Below are 10,635 nucleotides of genomic sequence, written 5' to 3' on the forward strand. Positions count from 1 at the left end.
GACCTTGAAAGAATGATACTCAGCTTCATATGGAAAAATAACAACAACAAAAACAGGATAGCTAAAACAATCCTGTACAATAAAAACACTTCTAAAGATATCACCATCCATGATTTTAAGCTGTACTACAAATCTGTAGTAATAAAACCAGATTAATATTGGCATAAAAACAGACAGGTGGGTCAATCAAATGTATTCAAAGCCCCATACGTAAATCAGCACACCTATGGACACCTGATTTTTTATAAAGAAGCCAGAAATTCACAATGGAAAAGAAAAACAAAGCATCTTCAACAAATAGTGCTGGCATAACTAGATGTCTGCATATAGAAGAATGGGAATAGAGCCATATCTATCACCTTGCACAAAACTCAAGTTCAAGTGGATCAAGGGCCTCAATGTAAAACAAGATACACTGAACCTAATAGAAACGAAAGTGGGGAATAGCCTTGAATGCATTGGCACAGGAGACAACTTCCTGAACACAACACTGATAGAACAGGTACTAACATCAATAATTAATGAATGGGACCTCATGAACTGAAGAGTTTGTGTAAGGCAAATGACACCATCAATAGAACAAAATGATAGCCTAAAGAATCAGAAAAGATTTTCACCAACTCCATGTCTGACAAAGGACTAATACTCAAAACACATAAAGAACTCAAGAAACTAGACATCAACAAACCAAATAATCCAATATAAAAATGGAGTACATTTCTAAACATAGAATTCTCAACAGAGGGATCTCTTTTTTGTTTTGTTTTGTTTTTATTTTGTGGGGGCGGGGGGAGGGTGTAGTGTTGAAACAGGGTTTCTCTGTGTAACAACCCTGGCCGTCCTAGAACTTATTTTGTAAATCAGACTGACCTGGAACTCTTAGAGATCCAACTGTTTCTGCCTCCTAAGTGCTGGGATTAAAGGTGTGCTCCACCATACTCATCTACAGAGGAATCTCAAATGGCTGAAAAATACTTAAAGAAATGTTCCACATCCTTAGACATCAGGGAAATACAAATCAAAACTACTTTGATATCCCATTTTACACTTGTCAGAACTAAGTTTAAAAACACGAGTGATAGCATGAGATAATGAACACACTTCCATTGCTGAGGGGAGTGAACCTGCTAGTATAGAAATCAATATGATGGTTCCTCAGAAAATTAGGAATCTATCTACATCTAGATGCAGCTATACCACCCTGGGCATATGCCCAAAGGACACTCCATTCTTCCACTAAGATACTTGCTCAATTATGTTCATCTCAGTTTTATTCACAAAAGCCAAACACTGGAAACAACATAAATGTTCCTCAACCAAAGAATGGATAAAGAAATGTGGTAAATTTATACAGTGGAGTATTACTCAGTTGTTAAGAACACTGACATGAATTTTGTGGGCAAATGGACAGAGCTAGAAAAAAATCATTCTGAGTGAGGTAACACAGACTGAGAAAGACAAACATGGCACTTACTTACTTATCAATGGATATTAATTGTTAAGCAAAAGATAATCATGCTTTAATCAACAGACCCAGAGAGGTTAAGTAACAAGGAAGACTCAAGGTGGGATGCATGGATCTTCCTGGAAATGGGAAATAGAATACACTTTGGAGGCAGACTGGTGGCAGGTGGGGATGGGAACAGAAGGGATCGGGTGGGGAGTAGGGGAGGGGTGGAAGGACAAAGAGTACTGAGAGAGACTACTGGAACTGGGGGGGGTGGATTTGGTAGACAATATAGAAACCTTGTGCAGGGAAAACTTTCTGGAATCTATGATGTCATCCTAGTGACATCTTCTGTAACTGACCATCATCTATAACCAGTCAAGGCTTCCAAAAATGGGACTGAGACACCAACCCAGTCACAAATCCTTTGACCTACAATCTGTCCTACCAAGAAGTTGTGCTGGGATAATAGTGGTACATAATTTGTGGGAGTAGCCAACCAATGACTGGTCCAACTTGAGGAGCCCATGCCTGACACTGCCTAGATGGCCAGGAATCAGAGACTAGACAGCCCAGAGACCCAGGATAGAATTAAACATGACTGGAGAAAAAAGTCAATGAAATAATTGCTAATGATATCCTGCTATACTCATAGATTAGTTCCTAGCCCAATTATCATCAGAGAAGCATCATCTACCCATGGTTGGGAGCAGATGCTGTGACCCATAGTCAAACACTAGGTGGAGTGTTGGGCCCTAGCCCCATGGGGTCTCTGTAAGTTGTTGGTCAGTCTACAAGGGCAACTTGTTTTTTAGTTTAAGTGCTTTCTGTTTTACTTGGCCTGGCCTTGACCCTCTGACATCAACATCCAGCAGGAGGAAAACAAGATCTCTCCTACCTGGGTTTTTTTTTTACTGTGTTGTAAACCTGTATAAAAAGCTTTTCTCTCCTACAAGGGAGAGACCTCTTAGCACTTACAATAAAGACACACACACACTCTCCTGGTAATAAAGACAACACATACATTCTTAGTACAAACAAATGGACGTCTTGTCTCTCTTTTCCTGATACCTTGGAGTTGCTTGTGGCGCTGGCGCCACAATTGGAGGTTCCACAATTGGTAAAAACAAACACTTATAAACAATATTTGGGAATGTGGGCGTTGTTTTTTTTAAGTTACTTTTTGCTGTTAAGGGGCGTTGAAATACCATGGGGATCAGGACAAAAAAAATTAAAACCCAGAAACCTGTTGAAGTTTTTGTTTTTGTGGTCTGTAAGGCTGTATCATCTCAGCTGTTTTAGGTGTTGGATTACCTGGGCCACTGTTTTAGGTGGTCTTGTTTTATTAAACCATATTAGTCTGGAAGGAACCCACAGCTTTTTATGTTTTGTGGAAACAAAAGTAGAAATTTTTTTTAAGTAACCTGTCCTTATATTTAAATTTAGAAGTTAAAGTATTTTTAAAACATGTAAGTTGGAATAATTTAGTAACATTAATAATTAAATGTCTTTTAGTAGTTTTTGTTTTTTTTTAGTAATTAAACAATTTAAAGACACTACAACTGTATACAGTATTTAAACTCTTTGTGTATTTTTTATTTTATATACTTTTATTTATTTTTTTTTACTTAATACCAGTACCTCCTTTATTAACCATTACCAATTTTTAATTTACCCACTTTTAATCTACCCTCCAACCGAGGGTAATCTCTCAGGGTCCCCTTACTTTCCTGACCTTTGTCAGGCGAAGGCCTGGAGATTTAATCCAATCCACCCCCCCAACTGAGGGCGATCTCTCAGGTTCCCCTTTCTTTCCTGACCTTGGTGTCAGTCGAAGGCCTGGAGATTTAATCCAATCCACCCTCCAACCTAGGGTGATCTCTCAGGGTCCCCTTACTTTCCTGACCTTTGTGTCAGGCGAAGGCCTGGAGATTTAATCCAATCCACCCTCCAACCTAGGGTGATCTTTCAGGTTCCCCTTTCTTTCCTGACCTTGGTGTCAGGCGAAGGCCTGGAGATTTAATCCAATCCACCCTCCAACCTAGGGTGATCTCTTAGGCAAAGCCTGGAGGTTTGACCATTTAATTTTACTGTTAGAAGGTGAGGTACCTGTTTAATTATTTTTTTTGAGTCTTTTTTTTTTGAGTCTTTTATCTGGCCAATCTTTCCCAGTCTTTTTAAGTCTCTCTGGATCTCAGTGGAACCTCCAATTGTGGTGTCAGCGCCACAAGCAACTCCAAGGTATCAGGAAAAGAGAGACCAGACATCCAGTTGTTTGTACTAAGAGAATGTATGTGTTGCCTTTATTGTCAGGAGAGAGTGTATGTGTGTGTCTTTATTATAAGTACTAAAAGGTCTCTCCCTTGTAAGAGGGAGGAGCTTTTTATACAGGTTTACAACACAGTAAAAAAAACCCCAGGTAAAAGAGATCTTGTTTTCCTCCTACTAAATGTTAATGTCAAAGGGTCAAGGCCAAGACAATAAACCAAGACTAAAAAACAAAAAACACTTAAACTAAAAAACAAGTTACCCTTATAGGCTAACCAACAACTCACAGAGACCCCATGGGGCTGGGGCCCAAACAGTGGAGCCAGGAGAATCCTACAGAAGAGGGGGAGGAAAGACTGTAGGAGCCAGAGGGGTCAAGGACACCATGAGAACACAGCCCACAGAATCAACTAAGCAGGACTCACAGGGGATCACGGAGACTGAATTGACAATCAGGGAGCCTGTATGGGTCTGTGCTTATTCCTATACATATATGCTATGGTTGTGTAGCTTGGTGTTTTTGTGGACCTCCTTAACAGTGGGAATGGGAGGTGTTTCTGACTCTTTTGCCTACTCTTGGGACCCTTTTTTCTCCTCCTGTGTTGATTTGTCCAGGTCTTGATATGAGGGTTTTGCCTAGTCTTATTATGACTTGTTATGCCATGTTCAGTTGATATCCCTGGGAGGCCTGCTCTTTGTCTGAAGTGAAAGAGAGGAGTGAATGTGGGGGAGAAGGGAGGTGTGTTGGGGGGACTGGAAGGAGTGGAAGGAGGTAAAACTATGGTCAGGATTTTATGTATGAGAGAAGAATAAAGAAATAGATTTTAAAAGATGTGTCAATATCTAGGTTGAAAGCATCATTAAGAGTGTGCTGAAAAACAAAAGAACACATGACTTTCTACTTTGATCCATATAGACGTTTCTAACCTACAATATTAATTACTTTAGACTCAGTGAATTTTAATGTGTGATATGAAAATCATTCCACTGTGAATTTTCATGAACAAAACTGTTCTTGTTTTATTTTTGTTGCTGTGACAAATACCATGGCAAAAAGCAACTTAGGTGAAAAGGGGTTTATTTTAGATATTTGTTACAGGTTGGAGCACATATTACAGGCAAAACAAGGCAGGGATTTGAAGCAGTTAGTAATAAAGAATTCACAGTTAACAGCAGACAAAAAATATGCATGCACAATTATTTGTGCTCTACCCCCTTCTACACTTAATACACTCCTGGACTCAATGCCAGGGAACGGTGCTACCCACAGTGAGCAAGTCTTCCCACTTAACTTGATACAATAATGGCAACCCTATGCCCAAGCTTATAGGATGGTTTCTTCTAGTTCCATCCATTTGCCTGCAAATTTCAACATTTCATTGTTTTTTTTCTGCTGAGTAGTACTCCATTGTGTAAATGTGCCACATTTTCTGTATCCATTCTTTGGTTGAGGGACATCTACATTGCTTCCAGGTTCTGGCTATTACAAATAATTCTGCTATGAACATAGTTGAGCAGATGTCCTTGTATAAATGTGCATCCATTGGGTAGATGCCTAAGAGTGGAATTGCTGGATCTTGAGGTAGACTGGTTCCCATTTTCTGGAGAAACTGCCATACTGATTACCAAAGTGGTCGTACAAGTTTGCACTCCCACCAGCAATGGGGAAGCGTTCCCCTTTCTCCACATCCTCTCCAGTATAATCAGTGTTTCTGATTTTAGACATTCTGAAGGGCGTAAGATGATATCTCAGAGTTGTTTTGATTTTCATTTCCCTGATGGCTACCAATGTTGAGCAATTTCTTAAGTGTCTTTCAGCAATTTTAGATTCCTCTATTTAGAACCCCCTGCTTAGTTCTGTATTAATTTAATTATTTGGTGACTAGCTTCTTGAGTTTTTTGTATATTTTAGAAATCAGCCCTCTGTCTGATGTGGGGTTGGCAAAGATCTTTTCCCATTCTGTGGGCTGCAGTTTTGTCTTCTTAACTGTGTCTTTTGCTTTAAAGAAGCTTCTCAGTTTCAGGAGGTCCCATTTATTAATTGTTGATCTCAGTGTCTATACTACTGGTGTTATGTTCAGGAAGCTGTCTCCTGTACCAATTAATTTCAGGGTACCTCCCACTTTCTCTTCTAAGAGGTTCAGTGTGGTTGGATTTACGTTGAGGTTTTTGATCCATTTGGACTTAATTTTAAGTTTTTGTTTTTTGTTTTTGTTTTTTTTTGAGACAAGGTTTTGGAGCCCCTGGAACTCGCCCTGTAGACCAGGCTGGCCTCGAACTCACAGAGATCCACCTGCCTCTGCCTCCCCAGTGCTGGGATTAGAGGCATGCGCCACCAATGCCCAGCTTTGAACTTAAGTTTTGTGCATAGTGATAGATATGGAACTCTGCATCATTATACATGTCCACATCCAGTAATGCCAGCACCATTTGTTGAAGATGCTTTCTTTTTCCATTGTACAGTTTTAGCTTGTCAAAGATCAGGTGTCCATAGGTGTGTGGGTTAATATCAGGGTTTTCAATTTGATTCCATTGGTCTACCTGTCTGTTTTTGTGCCAATACCAAGCTGTTTTCATTATTATAGCTCCATAGGAGAGCTTGAAGTCAGGAATGGTGATGCCTTCTGAAGTTCCTTTGTTGTACAGGGTTGTTTTGGCTCTCCTGGGTCTTTTGTTTTTCCATGGAAAGTTGAGTATTGTCCTTTCAAGGTCTGTGAAGAATTGTGCTGGGATTTTGATAGGGACTGCATTGAATCTGTAGAATGCTTTTGGTAAGATTGATATTTTGACTATGTTGATCCTATCTATCCAAAAGCATGGGAGATCTTTCCATTTTCTGTATCTTCTTTAATTTCTTTTCTATCAACCCAAACTTCTTGTAATACAGGTCTTTCACCTGTTTGGCTAGAGTTACCCTAAGATATTTTATGTTGTTTGTGGCTATTGTAAAGGGTAGTGCTTCTCTGATTTCTTTCTTAGCACATTTATTGTCAATATATAGTAGGGCTACTTTTTTATAGTTAGTCTTGTATCCTGCCACTTTGCTGAAGATGTTTATCAGCTGTCGGTATTCCCTGGTAGAATTCCTTGGGTCACTTATATAAACTATCATATTATCTGCAAATAGTGAAAGTTTGACTTCTTCCTTTCCAATTTGTATCCCCTTTATCTCCTTTTGTTGTCTTATTGCTCTAGCAAGAACTTCAAGTACAATATTGAAGAGATATGGAGAGAGTGGACAGTCTTGTCTTGTTCCTGATTTTAGAGGAATCACATTGAGTTTCTCTCCATTTAGTTTGATGCTGTCTAGAGTCAGTTTGCTGTATATTGCCTTTATTATGTTTAGGTATGTTCCTGTTATCCCTGATCTCTCCAAGACCTTTATCATAAAAGGGTGTTGAATTTTGTCGGAGGCTTTTTCAGCATCTAGCGAGATGATCATGTGGTTTTTCTTTTTCAGATTGTTTATATGGTGGAATACACTGATAGATTTTTTATGTTCAACCTTCCCTGGAATCCTGGGATGAAGCCTACTTGATCATAGATTTTTTTCTGACGTGTTCTTGGATTTGATTTGCCAGTATTTTAAGGAGTATCTTTGCATCAATGTTCCTGCAAACTAAGATGTGCAACTCAGGCCGGCTGTTGGTGGTGCATGCCTTTAATCCCAGCACTTGGGAGGCAGAGGCAGGCAGATCTCTGTGAGTTAGAGGCCACCCTGGTTTACAGAGCAAGTGGCAGGATAGGCTTCAAAGCTACACAGAGAAAACCTGTCTCAAAAAAAAACCCAAAAAACAAACAAACAAAAGATGGAGAACCTTCTCCAGCCCCGTGTTTGCATGTATGCTGCCATGCTTCCTGCCACAAAGATAATGAACTAAACCTCTTAAACTGTAAGCCAGCCCCAATTAAATGTTTTCTTTTATAAGTGTTGCTGTGATCCTGGTGTCTCTTCACAGCAGTAGAAATCATAAGACAGGTGTCAAGGGTCAAATAATAATAGACTTGAAGAGTGTCTGTTAGGATGAGCATGTGGAAATGGTTTGTGCCCGTAATGAGGGCATATGCTTAAGAGACAGGGGACAAGACCTGATTGGAGTGGGTTTAGGTACAAATTAGGAGAGGACTTCAAAACAATAAGGACAGATTATTTCTAAGTATGGGTTGCAAAGAAATAGAAGAGTCAAGAGAAGTGGTGTAGAGACTTTTATTACAATTACATTTATTCATGCAGGGTGTGTTAGTTAGAGATTCTATCTATTGCTGCAACAAAACACCATGACCAAAAGCAAGTTCAGGAGGAAAGGGTTTATTCAGCTTATACTTCCATATCACAGTTTATCATCAGAGGAAGTCAGGACAGGAAGTCAAGCAGGGCAGGAACTTGGAGGCAGGAGCTGATGCAGAGACCATGGAGTAGTGAGTGCTGTTTACTGGCCTGCTCCCGGTGACCCATGGCTTGCTCAGCCTGCTGTGTATGTGGTTTTTTGAGACAGGGTTTCTTTGTGTAACAGTCCCGGATGCCTGGAACCCACTTTGTAGACCAGGCTGACCTCTACCTCCTGAGTGCTGGGATTAAAGGTGTGTGCCACCACTGCCTGGCTTCAGATAGTGGGCTGGGCCCTTCCCCATCAATCAGTAATTAAGAAAATACCCTGCAGCCAAAACTTATGAAGGCATCTTCTCTGTTGAGGTTCCCTCCTTTCAGATTGTGTGTCAAGTTGACATCAGACTAGCCAGCACATGCAGAGCGGTATGTGTACATGCTACAGTGTGCATGTAGGTCACAGCACAGCTTTTGGGAGTCAGTTGTCTCTTTCTACCACATGGGTCCTAGGAATTGAACTCCAGTTGTCATTGGCAGCAAGTGCCTTTACCTGTTGAGAAGGATCTGTCCCTTCATTTGTTTTAGGGATGTGAAAATACCAATGCTTGACTTGTCTTGGAAGTGGTTTCCATTGGAGGCAACTGTAGTTGGAGGGAGAATTGCACATCAGTCCTGAGCTCTCAGAGGGGACAGGACCTGGGATGGAAATCAGATGGAATTTTGTTGTTATTTGTTTGTTTTCTTTTGTTATTTCTGTAAAGGGCCAGACAGTATTATAAAATGTGTGGGCTACATCCTTCCTCTGGTGCATATTTCTCCACCCAACAATTTAAAATTATGAAAACCACTCTTAGCTATGAAAAACAATGAGCAAGATTTGGCCCCCAGGCTACAGTTTGCAGACTTCTACCTCAGGACATGAGCAAAGCATCTGACTTTAGATAAGGACACAGAGAGCACACAGAGTTTGCACATGTTAGCAGTAGGCTGGAAAGAACTGTGTAAGAGTTCAGATGCTGATAAGGCTGTATAAGAACAGTAGGTCTTTTCTGTTTGCCTCAATTTTCTCTAGGAAAGAGAAAAAGTTATCACTGTGGCGAAGGCTGGGAGTTAAAAGGGCTAGATAAGCAGTTATGGGGATTGGTGTCTTTAGATTTTTTTTCAGGAGTTGGGGAGAATGCTCATGTGCTGCGGTGACAATGAGGGTTCTCAGAATTAAACTTCAGTTGCCAGGTTTGGAAGCAAGCATCTTTATCTGCTGAGCCATCTTACCAGCCCACAACATAATTTTAACTCCAGCACTCAGGAAACTGAGGAGAGAGTATTGTGAATTCAAAGTCAGCCTGGGCTATATAGTAGGTTCCAGCATGTCTGAACATGTCTCACTACAAACACACAAAAAGTACTAAGTTATTTGCAGAAGCAAATTAAATAGTCCAAGTCAGGGTGGTGGTGTATTCTGAGTGTTTGTGACCCCCCACATATAATGCTGGAATCCAAACTCCTAAGGTGAAACTTCAGGAGATGATTCTGTCCTGAGGATGGAGCCCTTCTATTTTGATGAGTAATGGCCTTCTATGTAATGACTTGAATGGGGGGGGGGTGGATGAAAAGGTAAGGACAGAGGGAAACTTGGTCAACACATTATATACTTGTATGAAAATGTACTTATGACACCCAGAGCTATCTACAATGAATATGAGCTAATAAATGTTTTTTATAGCTTTCATCACTAGAATCTAGAAAATGGATTCTTTTGTTTGTTTGTTTTTCAAGACAGGGTTTCTCTGTGTTATAGTCCTGGCTGTCTTAGAACTTACTTTGTTGACTAGGCTGGCCTTGAACTCACAGAGTTCCACTTGCCTCTGCCTCTGAAGTGCTGGCATTAAAATCTGGGTCACCACACCTGGCTCTGAAAAATGTATTCTTATCGATAACCCAATTAGATGATGGTTCCTTGATCATAGATTTCTTACTGTAAGAAATAAGGTTCTTGCACAATGAGATAACTCAGTGACTAAATCCACTTACTACAAAAACTGATGAACTGAATTTGATCCCCAGAACCCTCATGGAGGAATGAGATGGCTTATTCACATAGACTGACCAACAAATGGACACACACACACACAAATAAATAAATGTAATTTTCAAGAGAGGTTCCTGTTGTTATTAACTACACAGTTTTTGCTAACTAGGACAGGAAGAATGAATAAACTGGAGAAAATTTCATTAACTGGCAGTATTTTGACACTGCATGGAATTTGTACTTCTGAATTTAATGGACATTTTCCTTCCACTCATATTCAGTTACACAAAAGTAAAGTGGAGTAGATAAACTCTGACTGGAGTTACATTCTTGCCTGCATGCATGAGGAATCTGGAAAGGAAATTGAGGAACTATCTAATGATGCAGTCACTGACTAACTCTTGGACAAAAAAACAGTGATAGGATTAACACATCAAAATTCCCAAAGAAATGGAATGATTATGATCTAGGGGAAGTTAGTAGAAATACAGGAGGGAATAGACTGAGAGAGCCATGCATGAAGGGCACATCAAGATGGCTCTGTAGGTAGCAGCAGGCTGCTAA

Source organism: Mesocricetus auratus, unplaced genomic scaffold, assembly GCF_017639785.1.
Source record: "Mesocricetus auratus isolate SY011 unplaced genomic scaffold, BCM_Maur_2.0 Super-Scaffold_100013, whole genome shotgun sequence".
NCBI classification, from domain to species: Eukaryota; Metazoa; Chordata; class Mammalia; order Rodentia; family Cricetidae; genus Mesocricetus; species Mesocricetus auratus.